Source organism: Lithobates pipiens, unplaced genomic scaffold, assembly GCF_037356315.1.
Source record: "Lithobates pipiens isolate NorthernLeopardFrog02 unplaced genomic scaffold, aLitPip1_a1.2 Scaffold_1, whole genome shotgun sequence".
NCBI lineage: Eukaryota > Metazoa > Chordata > Amphibia > Anura > Ranidae > Lithobates > Lithobates pipiens.
The window spans coordinates 168790761-168805535 of NW_027507685.1; the positions used below are offsets into that span (position 1 = coordinate 168790761).

At 45.5% G+C, this 14775-nt stretch overlaps 1 protein-coding gene across 6 annotated transcripts in view; it reads right to left on the reverse strand.

The window, feature by feature from the left end:
- The window catches only part of L1CAM (L1 cell adhesion molecule), a 671411-nt gene that overhangs the window by 546536 nt on the left and 110100 nt on the right, over positions 1-14775 (reverse strand). For 2 of the 6 annotated variants that reach the window (XM_077478854.1, XM_077478855.1), the window contains one exon: positions 2095-2140. The exons of the other annotated variants lie outside the window; for them this stretch is intronic. The gene's annotated coding sequence lies outside the window, so the exon portion shown is untranslated. The remainder of the gene's footprint in view (positions 1-2094; positions 2141-14775) is intronic. 6 annotated transcript variants of the gene reach the window in all.

A 14775-nucleotide genomic window follows, 5' to 3' on the forward strand; every position in this document is an offset into this window, starting at 1 on the left:
AATAAAATAAAACTGACAAGGCTGCAATGGTGGACAAGGCTGACTGACAAGGCTGCAATGGTGGACAAGGCTGAATGAAGAGGCTGCAATGGTGGAAAAGGCTGCATATGACACTGACAAGGCTGCAATGGTGGAAAAGGCTGCAGATGGACAATGATAAGGCTGCATTGATGGGCATTTAAATGTAAACTTCCCTCCTAAAAGTTGTACTCCTTAAAATTCCCTCCTAAACTTGGGGTGCGTGTTATACGCCGATAAATACGGTAGCCATTTTACCTTCCCATGGTCATGTGACTCGTTAGTGTTACAAGGTCTCAGGTGTGAATGGGGAGCAGGTGTGTTAGATTTGGTGTAATCACTCTCACTCTCTCATACTGGTCACTGGAAGTTCAACATTGCACCTCATGGCAAAGAACTATCTGAGGATCTGAGAAAAAGAATTGTTGCTCTACCTAAAGATGGCCTAGGCTATAAGAAGATTGCCAAGACCCTAAAACGTAGCTGCAGCATAGTGGCCAAGAACATACAGCGGTTTAACAGGACAGGTTAAACTCAGAACAGGCCTTGTCATGGTTGTCTTTAAAAAATAGACGTATGAGTTCTGCCAGAATTGCTTCAGAGTTTGAAGGGGTGGGGGGTCAGCCTGTTAGTGCTCAGAACATATGCCGCACACTGCATCAATTTGGTCAGTATGGCTGTTGTCCCAGAAGGAAGCCACTTCTAAAGATGATGCACAAGAAAGCCCACAAACAGTTTGCTGAAGACAAGCAGACTAAGGACATGGATTACTGGAACCATGTCCTGTGGTCTTATAAGACCAAGGTACCCCATACTCATTCACATAGGGTGGGGGGCCGGTATCCGGGGGCCCCCTTATTAAAGGGGGCTCCCGGATTCCGATAAGCCCCCGCCCGCAGACCCCGACAACCCTGGCCGTTGGTTGTCGGGGTCTGCGGGCGGGGGCTTATCGGAATCCGGGGACACGGGGACATGGGGACAAGGTGCTTTGGGGTGGGAGGGCACGCCCCCCCTTTCCTGGCCGGCCGGGTAGCGTGCTCGGACAAGGGTCTGTTGTGGACTTGGGGGGGACCCCCACGCCGATTTTTTTCGGCGTTGGTGTTCCCCTTTAAGTTCATACCAGGCGGCGGGGCCAGCGACGTCTCCTTCGCGGGCCCCGTCTACCTGGATACCCGCTCGAAATGAGCGGACTTTTCTCCGGGCGGGAAAAGTCCTCTCATTTCAAAAGTACGGCGGACTGGCATACACACGGGCGGATTGTCCGCCGAAATGCGAGTCCGACGGACAGTATTACGAAAATTACGAAATACTTAGTCCGCCAGACTGCACGCTGAAAAAGTCCGCTGAAGCCCACACACGAGCGGACTGTCCGCTGAAATGTGTTTCGGCGGACTAAGTTGGCCAGACAGTCCGCCCGTGTGTACGCGGCTTTAGACTCCGCTTCTCATGTGAGCCTGCATAATTCACCAGGGTGACTGCCTGTGTACCTATCCTGCTGGTCGGTGGTAGTTCCGCTACTGCTATAGCAAAGGAGAACTGACAAGCCTGAGGCATGTCCTTTCAGCATGCTTAAGGTCATGTTCTGGTCAAGACCCAATTGCAGGAAGACCAGAATGCATGGCACAGAGTCTCTGGGATTTAAAGAGTAACTCCACTTTTGCTGAAAAAAAAATGTACATTGAAGGATTTTACCAAACTTTGTGGCAGATTCCTACCTTTTTGTTATTCTGAAGAAATATCTGTTTGTTTGTCCATGTGAAAAATGGATGTGCGAGAGAGTGATTTCATTATTATCAGCAGCTGCACTTAAGGCTCTAATGGAGAAAATTGCAGGGTCTGCATCCCTTTAGACATGATTTCCCTTTGGGAGTATTTCACCAAAAATTGCATTTTTGTTGTAGGGGATTAAAAAATCTGATTTGTATTTTAGTGAAACCAAGCTGGCTGAAATTCGTTAAGTGAGTGGTCCTATCGGCAGCCTCCTGCTCAACATCCATCGAATGAAAAAGATGTAGATGTAGTAGCAACATTATTCATTCATTTTTCAGACTAAATATTTTAAACAAGTGCAAATACCTGTTGATCTTGCCTGAAACGCAGTGTCCTTGACACTTCCTGTGGGCTGAACAGAAAAAAAATCTTAGCTTTGTTCTCAAAACCACTTCTCTTCAGATGAATGAAGTTGAACAAAGACAGAAATGTTTGACAATTGGCCTGAGTGACAATCATTGCTCTCCAATGGACAACAGCAGAGGATTACTAGTTGAAAATAAAACGAAAGCAAAGCCTAAAAAATAATAACTAATGCAGCCACCACATCAAAGGACTGGTAAGCTGCCTCATATTTCTGGTTTTGGGTTTAGATATTCATATTCTTTGACTTGTATCATACATTACTATGTCATTAAAAGGGTTTGAGCCTACAATAGCAGAGAAATTCACTGGAGCTGTTAAAGGGCATCACTCCTCCTTTGCCTGGAGACCACTGTGCTAAAAGCTGCCAGTCCTTAGTTTCCACGGCAACTACATGGTATAAAGCTGTTGATGATGCTTACGTTTACAGCTAAATTACTTCTGAATGCAGCTTCAATAATACATAGAACCCCCAGCCCTCTACACACACATTCTACCCCATTGTGTGTAACCACCTATGTAAATATAGACACCTAATTACTGAAATTGTCGAAATGTATATACCTTGTAAAACACCAGTATCATTGTACTGTACAGCATTATTTCATTTCCTAGACAGATCTGAGCCATAATGTGCTATTGTTTTTCAACACATGACTTTGAGTTTTCATTTACAGGGTCCCTGTTATTTGGTTATTGCTGGAAATGCTACATTTTGGTATTCTTAAAGTGGTTGTAAACCCTTACAAACCACTTTGACCTACAGGTAAGCCTAGATTAAGGCTTACCTGTAGGTCCAATAAATATCTCCTAAACCTACATGGTTTAGGAGAAATTTGCCAAAATACAGGCACTGCTGTCTACGGCGCATGCGCCGTAGACAGCGGCGCGCAGGCGCACTGAGCGCGCCGCTGTCAAAGGCGATATGCTGCGAGTGGCGGCTCCCATGCGCATGCGTGGGAGTGACGTCATCGCGGCTTCGGCGAATGACAGCGGCAGAGCAGCGAGACCCAGCGAGACCCACCGAGAAGATGGATGCTCCGGACAACAGGGGGACAGCAGTGACTTCGCTGGCTCCTGTGTCAGGTAAGTGACACATAATGGACTACTATGCGATGCATAGTAGTCCACTATGCTTTACCTTTGCATGGAATCAAAGAGGAAGCAAACTCATCAGGGTTTACTTCCTCTTTAACAGTTGTTTTTTGGTCTGTGTGCCTTTAACTTTTTTCATGAATACATCCGATAAAATCATCATTGCTCTAATACAGTGTTTCTCAACATTTTTATCGTTGAGGAACCCCTGGCAAAAGGTTTGAGATCTCGGGGAACCCCTAAAATAGCGTTCAGGTCTACAGCTCACAGAACATTGCTGCGATTAGCGACCCGTGATATGACAACAATCATTTTAAGAAATAGCATTATAACCACTTGCTTACTGGGCACTTAAACCCCCCCTCCTGTCCAGACCAATTTTCAGGTTTCAGTGCTGTCGCACTTTGAATGACAATTGTGCAGTCATACAACACTGTACACAAATTACATTTTTATAGTTTTTTCCCGCACAAATAGAGCTTTCTTTTGGTGGTATTTAATCACCTCTTCGGTTTTTATTTTTTGTTAAACATTTTTAAAAAGACCGAATTTAAAAAATATATATTTTGTTATAAAATTTAGCAAACAGGCAATTTTTTCTCCTTCATTGATGTACGCGGATGGGCTGCACTAATTGGCACTGATGGGCATCAATGGGCTGCACTGATGGGCACCGATAGGGCGGCACTGGTGGGCACCGATAGGGCGGCACTGGTGGGCACCGACAGGCAGTACTGAGAGGTGGCACTGATAGCTGGCAGTGATGGGCATTGATGGGTGGCAGTGATGGGCACTGATAGGCTAAACTGAAAGGCAGACTACTAGGCAGCACTGATGAGGCACTGATTGGCACCACTGGTGGGCATTGATAGGTGGCACTTGTGGGCATTGATAGGTGGCACTCATGGGCATTGATAGGTGGCAGCGGTGGCCACTGTGGGCAATGGCAGGTGGCACTTGGAGGCACAGAGGAGGAGGCAGATGTGCCTCCTTCCTCTTTGGGACCGATGTCCCTTGAGCATAAGCCGCTGATCGGCTTTTTTTTTCTCCTCACTCTGTCAGCGTGAGGAGAAAAAAAGCCGATTACAGAGCTTTTGTTTATACACGTGATCCTCTGTCATTGGCTGGCAGCTGATCACGTGGTAAGTGTCCGGGACCCGCCCCTTACTCGGATCGCTGATCACTCGAGTCTCGGTGACTCGGTGATCACAGTCCTATGACGGCCTCCCGGAAATTCAGGTCCGCGCTGTGGCCATCATTCGGCTATAGCGTGGACCTCAAGTGGTTAAATAATAGAAATAAATATTAGAGCCTACCTATTTTATGTGAGACTTGTTCTGTTTTTCTTTTGCACAAATGCTCAAGTCTGGGTTTAACTTGAGATAAGCAGTGTACAGAGGGCAGCAGGACAGAGCACAGGAGGTCAGGACACAATATGGAGCACCACAAGGGAAAATTATGGGGGGACACAGCAGGGTGCATTATGGAGCACACAGCAGAACATTGGGCACATCATAGGGCACACAGAACATGAGCATTCAGCAGGGCATAGTGCACACAGCAGAACATGGGGCACATCATGGGGCTCATGGGAGAGCATAGTGCACACCATGGGGTAAACAGCAGAACATGGGATACACAGCAGGGCATATCACAAGGCACACAGCATGGTACAGGGCACAGAGGGGGCACATAGCATGGTACAGGGCATACAACATATTACAGGGCACATAGCAAGGTATAGGGTACACACACACCACATGTTACAGGGCTCCCGATATTATACAGGTCACACAGCATCAAACGGGGTGCAGCATACAGGGCACACAACAGGGCCAAAAACATGGTACAGGACACACAACATGATACAGGGCGGTGCAGGGCACACAGCAGAGTACACAACATGGTACAAGGCACAGCATGGCACATAGTAGGGTACAGGGCACACAGCAGGGTATCCAACAAGGTACAGAGCACATAGCAGGGTACAGGGCACACAATATGGTGCAGGGCACACTGCAGGGTATACAGCATGGTACAGGGCACACTGCAGGGTATACAACATGGTACTGGGCACATAGCAGGGCACAGGGCACACAATATGGTATAGGGCACATAGCATGGTACAGGGCACAAGCACACAAGGGAGATGGTGATGCAGGGCACAAGCCACTCAGCAGGGTACAGGGCACTGGCATACAGCAGGGTACAGAACACGGTATACAGCAGGGCACAGGTATACAGCAAGGTACAGGACATGGGCACACAGCAGGGCACTGGCAGACAGCAGGGTACGGGACACGGTATGCAGCAGGGTACAGAAAACATGAGGGTACAGGGCACGGGTATACAGCAGGATACAGGATGTGGGTATACAGCGGGGTACAGGACACGGGTATACAGCAGGGTACAGGACACGGGTATACAGCAGGGTACAGGACATGGGTGGCATCAGGGTATAGGACATGGGCACACAGCAGGGCACTGGCATACAGCAGGGCACAGGATACATGAGAGTATGGGTATACAGCTGGGTGCAGGGCATTGGTATACAGCAGGGTACATGAAACATGAGGGTATGGGTATACAGCAGGGTACATGGCACGCGCACTCAGCTGGGCACGGGTATACAGCGGTGTAAAGGACACGGGTGGCAACAGCAGCAGTTTCAAATGTAGAGTAGCGAGGGAAGCGGCTGTAATAAGACCTCTCATAACGCGATCCTTCCTGCCGGCCCTTCCTTTCCTCCCAGTCACCCCAGGTTCTTGTATGTGACATCACCTAAAGTGGATGGGAGGAAAGGAGGGGCTGGCGGGAAGGACCGCGTTTATGAGAGGTCTTTTTACAACCGCTTCCCGTGCTACTCTGCATTTTGGCCTATGCCCTGTACACACGGTCGGAAATTCCAACGGAAAAGGTCCGATTAGATTATGTTGTCGGAAAATCGGATCGTGTGTGGGCTCCATCAGACTTTTTCCGTCAGAAATTCAAATGGAAAGAGCAGGATCTAAAATTTTTCCAACTTCTTCCGATTGTAGAGAATTCCGACGGAAAAAATGCCACGCATGCTCAGATTAAATTACGAGACCAAAGCTATTGGCTACTAGCCTCTATGTAGTCCTGTTGTATGCAACGAACTTGACCTTGTTCCAAACAATCGGATTTTCCAACAACTTTGTCCGACCGTGTGTATGCAACAACAGTTTTGAACAAAATTCATAGGAAAAAATTGACGGATTTTGTGGTCGGAATGTCCAACTGTGTGTACAGGGCATTAGACTCCATCTACCCGTCAGCTGTCTGTGACTGGTGGGTAGATTGCCCCTGGGGACTTCTTGAGGAACCCTCGTTAAGAAACATTGCTCTAATACATTAAAATTCAGCACTTAAGTTTATGACTGTTGAAGAACTACATCTCACAAAGAGAACGTAAAAGTTCAACTAGATTCCCAGGTATAATGGAACTTATAGCTTCACTGTAAGTGGATACTTTGGGGTTGACCTACTAAAGAAAAATAAGCTGTTTATTTTGCAAGGGAATTTTCCCTTAGCTTGTTTGTTTTGTTAACATAGAGGAATATCACACCCTAAAGGCTCATACACATAATACGAAAATTGGAAGTAAAATTTCGTCCGATGATCTGCCGATTTTCGGATTGTTAGTAGGGTGTTTTCAACAGCCGATTAAATTTTTTTCATAAGACAAAAGCTGGATGTGCAGTCTATAAAATTTTTGTCACATGTGAACTCAACATCTGATTTTTGTTTAATTAGTATGGTTTTTGCATGTAAAACATCATAAGTAGAAGACTGCGCATGCTCAGAAACTAAAGAAAACATACAAAACTACTCAACACAAATAAAAAAAAAAAGTATGAACGGCCATCCGAAAATCTGATCGTGTGTACGAGATTTAAGGCTGCATTCACACAATAGCGTTTTGAATCATGGGCACATTTGCTGCGAATCTACCTGCGATTTGAAAGCGCTGATATATGAATTGCAAACTTTTTCCAGGCGACATGCTTCCCGCAATGCATGTTGCCACAACTGCTGGCCGATTTATCGCGCGACAATAGCCGCAGACCCACGCCAAAATTTGAGGCGTCATTCAAATGAATGGCATCTCAAATGCGAGTCCCGCGATTTGCCATTCACACATCAAATCTGCCCGCAAATCAAATCGCTGATGTGTGAATGCAGTCTAATATTTCTAGGCGTGGTTTAGCAACAGGGGTACTCCCAACACTGTTTTATCTAAGGCACAGTAAAATACACAGTTCAAATGGAAACCTGACAGGCAAGGCTAAAAGAAAATATACAATAAATATATGCAATATGCATGTTTCCCCATGTTTATCCATTTAAAAACCCAGCAAGAACAGAAAAATTACAGTTTATTAGCCAAAAATGTACAACATGTACTTGGCAGTTCTGGACTGACAATACTATGCCTTTTCTGGATTTTAATCACAAGAAATGGTGTCAGCCCTGTCCAGTTGTATTTTGCTACGTTACAGAATCCTTACCCCCCTCTCCCCATCTCTGTAAAAAAAAAAGAAGCAAAATATTTTGTAGTCCAAGATAAGAACTGACTAGGTTTTAAGTGCTGACTAGGTTCTAAGCCCTTGTACACACGGTCGGATATTCCGATGGAAAATGTCCGATCGGACCGTGTTGTCGGATAATCTGACAATGTGTGGGCTCCATCAGACTGTTTCCGTTGGAATATCCAACGGACCAAGTTTTAGAGCTGGGCTATAAAATTTTCCGACAACATAATCCAATCGGACTTTGTCCGATCGTTTGTAGAGAATTCTGATCGGACAAAGTGCCATGCATGCTCAGATCAAATTCCTAGACCAAAGCTATTGGCTACTAGCCTGAACGTAGTCCCGTCGTAACTGAATTATGTCATTGCGTTACGAACGATCAGATTTTACGACAACTGTGTCCGACCGTGTGTATGCAACACCAGTTTCGGACAAAATCTGTCGGACAAAATCCGACGTATTTTTTTGACGGAATGTCCGACCGTGTGTACAAGGGCTTAGACAAAATAGGCAGAATATACAGGACACTCCTAAATATTTGACAAGGTCAAGAGGTATTTAGGAACAGGAAAAAGGAAAATTTTATTACATTACTGTACTTTAGAGGTGTAGGAACTAAGACACACCTTGGGTCATAAGAACTGTGGCTTACAATCTGCCTATTCAGGTGGAGGGGATGAATATCCAGCTATCTGAACAAAACTTTAGATAAAAGAGAATTGTAATTGTGAGGAGTTCAGATTTGAAGAGGGTGACAGTGATCATCACTGTCACAGCAACCCGCCTTCCCCTTCTGCTTCCTGCATGTCCCTTACCTCTCCACATCGCATACACGCGGGGAACCATGCAACTGACCTCCGGCCCTCCACAATTCCCACCACCCCACGCCTCATGCTGCGGCTGGTGTATTTATCTCCTTATCGGCTGCAGACTTCCTTTCCCCAGCGGCAGGATCTAGAGGACACATGGACACCGGCTTGCCCCCAGATGTGTGGGAAGGGGGTGGAGCCAGTTGCCGCAGAAATCTTATGCTAAACCTCAGATTGCATGGATTGCACCCCTACTCAGATATATCTATCTGGGCTGGGGGAAACCGTTCCCATTTTTCTCTTGCTGCTAGATCCCTGGATGCTCCATGTGCCTGTGAGTATCCCAGACTGAGGTTGGGCCTGCAAGAGTTGTCTCTGCCTCCCATTGCCCCTTCGCTTCTCTGCTTCTCTGAGCGTTTGTGTTTTTTTTTTTTTTTTTACAGATAACCTCCATTCACCCTTTCAAATGCCCACAATGCAGGAAAATATCTCCCTCTGTCGCTCGCTTGCTCTCGTTCTGGAGAGTCTGTTTTTATTATTCCATTGAAAATAGTCATAAATTACTCCCCACTGAAAACGCCTATAAAAGAAAACAATTATAAAAGGTGAGTTACTGCGTTTTGACACGTTTACATGCTGTTACAAGCATTTGGCGTTTCAAATGACATTAAACTATTGTTTTAAACGCTATTTTTTTGCTTTCACAAAAATGCTTCAAACCTCGACTGCTTCTAAACTACTATAAAACGCCAGACTGTACATGTACCCAGTAAAAATAAAAGTGGCAATACAGCGCTGTCTATTAAATTCTACAAATAAAAAAATGTGATAAAACGTAAACTGAAGAAATATTGCTCCAAACAATATAAAACCTAAAATACAGAGGCGGAGCGTGAATGTAGTGATAGCTGCAACTCAATGTGAGATACATACAATAATAACAAACTAAAAAGAAAAGCCGCGCTACAATTTTTGAAGCACCATATAGCATTAACCCTTATAGTGTAAAAATAAATAAATATATAATATTATAAATAATGGTGCGAAAACTCATTCAAATACCATATGGCATTGGCCCATATAGTGTAGAATAATTAAATAATAGTGCGAAAATTCATTCAAATACAACATTTTGAAAAACCAATATTAATTCCTAAAGTCCAAAAAAGATTTCCAAATGTCTCTAGAAAACACACTCTGTGAATGAGGGGTTAATTAGTCCACTCTCCTAATCCAACGGTGTTCCTTATAACCTCCAAAGTGATGTTATACACAACATCCAAGAAGAAGTGCCATAGAAAAGTATAGGGACCCTCCACCAATGACAATACTGCCGCTTACCAGCTGATGAGATCTCTTTTGTGAGATCTAATATTGCCTGTGCCTTATCCCCCACCAGGGTCTCTGTGTCAAAATGGCAAGCACCGTTTTCCACTGCTCCGCTTATGATGACAATAATTATTCTCCAGTGCGCACACCGTATGGATTAGCGGCTCATTTCTCAGGTATAAGAAAAAGGATCTACGATAGCGTAATACTGCAAACTACTTTTATTAATAAACAACCATATTGCACTTACATATCTCTCGTACAAAAAAAAAGCGTACAAAGTAAAATATTCAAGCCGGCCGTCTACATTATCGCTGCCCGTCGCTTCCGGGACTAGCATGGATTTGCGGTAACGTCAGGACATGCTTTTAACCCTTTATCTGCCACTAGCAGGGGGTAAAACTGCCCCTGCTAGCGGCCGAATACCGCCGCTAAAACTACGGTAAAGTGGCACTACAAATAGAGCAGTTTTACCGCACCGCCCCAGTGTGAAAGGGGCCTTATGTTATGAAGAGGAAGTGTGCTATAGTGTGAACATATTTTCCTAATATGAGAATGCTCCACCTTCATTGGTATAGTATGGTGAGTGAACATTATCACACTAGGAAAGAAGATGAACTTTGACTGAGAACGTTGACTTTTTTTACTGGCAAAACGTAAAAAATTGGATTTTTGTACTCACCGTAAAATCCCTTTCTCTGAAGTTTATTGACGGACACAGCTCCTTTAAATCTTGACCTTATCATGCCACCTTCAGGAGAGGACTAGGCAGTAACATGTAACACATATAAAAACAGCAAGACTGCACAGCACCGCCCAGGGGTTATAACTCCTCTGGCTATAACCCCTCACCCTGCTTCCTGCAGCTAAGTTCATCAAAAAGCAATACAAACATAAATAGGAGGGGTGGGTGCTGTGTCCGTCAATGAACTTCAGAGAAAAGGATTTTACAGTGCGTACAAAAATCCCATTTTCTCTTTCATTCATCAATGGACACAGCTCCTTTAATTCTTGATCTTAGGGACATCCCCAAGCAGTGTCAAAAAACGAGGGGTGAAAACAGCAAAACAGAACTTCACCCACAATAAAAGGAACACCTCAACAGAGGAGTTGTCATCTTAAATGGCCGCCAAAACCTGCGGCCAACTTATGCATCAAAAGATGAGTTCACAACAAACTGAAATAAGGTGTAAATGACAACCTTACACAGCCGCCTGTAAAACCTTGTGGCCGAAGCAAACATCCGAAGATGCGCTTACGTCAACTTTGTAGAACTTAGTGAAAGTGTGAATGGACAACCAAGTTGCCGCCTTACACACCTGGGAGACAGATGCTTGATGTCGGAAAGCCCAGGAGGTTCCAATTGCCCTGGTGGAATGCCTTGACAGGATAAAGGGGCTCCCGCCCCTTTCAGGCATAGGCATGAACTACAATCTGTCTAATCCACCTAGAAATGTTGGACAACGAGACCGCCAGACCTTTTTTCGGACCAGCCACCGAGTCTGACTTCCGGAAAGGAGCCGTGGCAGACAGATACACCCGTAGAGCTCGGAACACGTCCAGGGAATGTAAGGCAACTTCTTTTGGGTGTGTCGGCTTAGGACAAAGGAATGGCAACACTATGTCCTAATTTAGATGGAATGTCGAAACCACCTTTGGAATGAAAGAGGGCGAGGGCCGTAGCACCGCCTTATCCTTGTGGATGACCAGGTAGAGAGACTTGCATGACAAGGCCGCCAACTCAGAAACCCTCCTGGCAGATGTAATAGCCATTAGAAAGAATACTTTCTGAGAAAGAGTGACCAAGGAAACTCCGTAATGTTTTCTAATGGCGGTTTCTGGAGCGCCGATAGCACCAGATTCAGATCCCACGGAAATAGTGGAGGTCGAACCGGAATCGTGGTTACTTTATTTAACCTGGATACCAGGGGGGTCATTTTTTCAGGAGGCTTTCCTCAAAGGGGTAACGCCCTGCCATTCATTAGCGTTTTCATTGGCTGACAGCTGATCACGTGGTAAAGGGCCGGGATACTGCGATCTGTGATCACACAAGTTTCATTGACTCAGTGATGGGCGGCACAGTGGTGTAGTGGTTAGCACTCTCACCTAGCAGTAAAAAGGGTTGCTGGTTCGAATCCACTACCTGCCTGGAGTTTGCATGTACTCTCTGTACCTGCATGGGTTTCCTCCGGATACTCCGGTTTACTCCCACACTTCAAAAACATGCAGGTAGGTTAAATGGCATCTGTCTAAAATTGGCCCTAGTATATGAATGGGGACCTTGGATTGTGGGCTCCTTGAGGGTAGGGACTGATGTGAGTGTGCAATCTGCAGGGATAGGGACAATTGTATACACTCACTCAGATTGAACTGGTTGGACTGATGTCTTTATTCAACCTTACTAACTATGTAACTATATGTGATCACTGGGCGTGCAGAGAGCATGCAAAGGGGAAAATGTCTATTGATGGCCTCCTGGCAAAGTACGTCCATGCTGTAGCCATGATTCAGCTATAGCGCAGATCTGAAGGGGTTAAACAGTACAAACAATATGTAAATATTAACAATACTCATAACAAGTAATCTGCCTGGCTTTACAATTAGGGTGTATTCACACTGACCAGTCCAACGTCCCTTTGGGCAAAGAGCAGCTAATCTGTGGTTTTCATGAGGGTTAGCTGTGCTTTTCCATAGACTTCCATGGTGTCCTGCAGTTTTATAAAGCGCACCAATAATACAACTTTCCAAAGTTTTTGTTCGCTTTTTGAAACCACATCAACAGCCTCACAGAAGTTTATGGGAATGTGCAGCTAACTCACACGAAAACCATGGGTTAGTTGTGCGTTAGCAAAAGTACAACAGGGCAGTGTGAAGACGCCCTTAGAAAAATGCCATGGCCGCTGCTGTCCAAAACTGGCTGACGCATTTTGAATATCAACTGCGCGGTCATACAACACTGTATCCAAATTAAATTTGTATCTTTTTTTTTTCACACAAATAGAGCTTTGTTTTGGTGGTATTTAATCACCGCTGGGGTTTTAATTTTTTGTTAAACAAACAAAAAAAATGGAAAAAAAAAATCATGTTTCATAGTTTGTTATAAAATTTTGCGGGGCAGCACTGATGGGCACTGACAGGCTACACTGGTGGGCACGGATAGGCTGCACTGATGGGTACTGATAGGCACAGATAAGGCGGCACTGATAGGCACAGAAAAGATGGCACTGATGGGCACAAATAAGGTGGCACTGATGGGCACAGATAAGATGGCACTGATGGGTGGCACTGATGGGCACTGCTGACACTGATGGGCACAGATAAGATGGCACTGATGGGTGGCACTGATAGGTGGCAGTGATAGGTGACACTAGTAGGTGACACTGATGGGCACTGGTAGGTGACACTGATGGGCGTCACTGGTAGGTGACACCGATTGGTGACACTGATGGGTGACACTGTGGGCACTGATGGGCAGCACTGTTGTGTAGTTCAGTGGCACTGTTAGGTGAGCATGCGACTGCTCTGCTTGATCAGGAACAATGTCCCGGTGACAGCTAATCACGTGGTAAGGGGTCGGGATCTGTGATCTCATAGACTCGCTGATCACAGAGCGAGCCTCATGCAGGCCGCTCGAGAAAGGGAGGCTGTCCCTGGACACCCTCTTGGTAAATTAAGTCCACGCTGTAGCCGTCTTTCGGCTATAGCCCGGATGGGAGGTGGTTAATATTTCTACTTTTCAACAGTACATTTTTATGATATGCAATTGTTGATAAAGTATTGTGCATTGTTGATAAAGTATTATTGACTGGGTATTGTTACTATCCACTCGAGTGGGAGGGGCCGTATGGATGACAGGGGCTACTAGCTCCCCCCCCCCCCCCCCCACACTTATACTTTCAGGTCATTTTCCCTGTTTAATCTTCACACTCAGCCGACTAATCAGAAAACCTGAAGAAGGGGTGTGTCCCCGAACATGTAGTGTCTCCAGTCGGTGATGTGTGACTCTCTTTGCTCCCTTGGCATCGGCAGTTCCAAATTGGCCCCAACAGCAGGGTTTGCCCATACTCTTTGGATTCCGTTGGCTGACTTCCGCCAGGCTGTGACATCACTTCTGGGCTTTGTACACAGTGTGAGCGGCCGCTGTATACTGGCCCCAACCGTTCCTGTGCCTGCAATTTGGTTCCCCCTTCATCAGACCTCTGGCCTTACGGTCCTAGACGGGTCCTCCACCAGCAGTGCTCCTGTTTTCTTTGCCCAACGGCTTTGTGCTGGGTTTCCCTAAGCCCCCGTGTCATCCAACACTGAAGAAATGGCTGCACTTCAAGATCCATCAAAATTCTTATTTAATAACGAACATCCCAAGTGTTACAGACAGTGTGTGAAATGCGTCTACCATTTGAACTAACAGGTGCGCTTGTAATGAATAAGAGCACCTGTTAGTGTGTGAAACGCGTCTACCATTTGAACTGTCTGTAACACTTGGGATGTTCGTTATTAAATAAGAATTTTGATGGATCTTGGCGTCCAGGCATTTCTTCAGTGTTGATCTTAGGCGGAGGCGAGCACCTCATTAGGCTTCCTGTCTCACCTGGAGCAGTGAGTTCTTTTGTTTGGATACCCTGTGTCACCCATGTGGCCCAAGCCTCCAGGTACTGTCATTTTTTTTAATACAAGTCTCTGCATGACCATCAGTTGACTGCTGTATGCCTTGGTGAACATTTATTATTTTTTTAACAATAATAAAATGTTTTTACTTTGCCTCTGAGGGTCCTATTTATGTCTGCTGATCAGCACTGTTCACCCCTTTAATTATATGCCCATTGGAATGAATGGGAAGC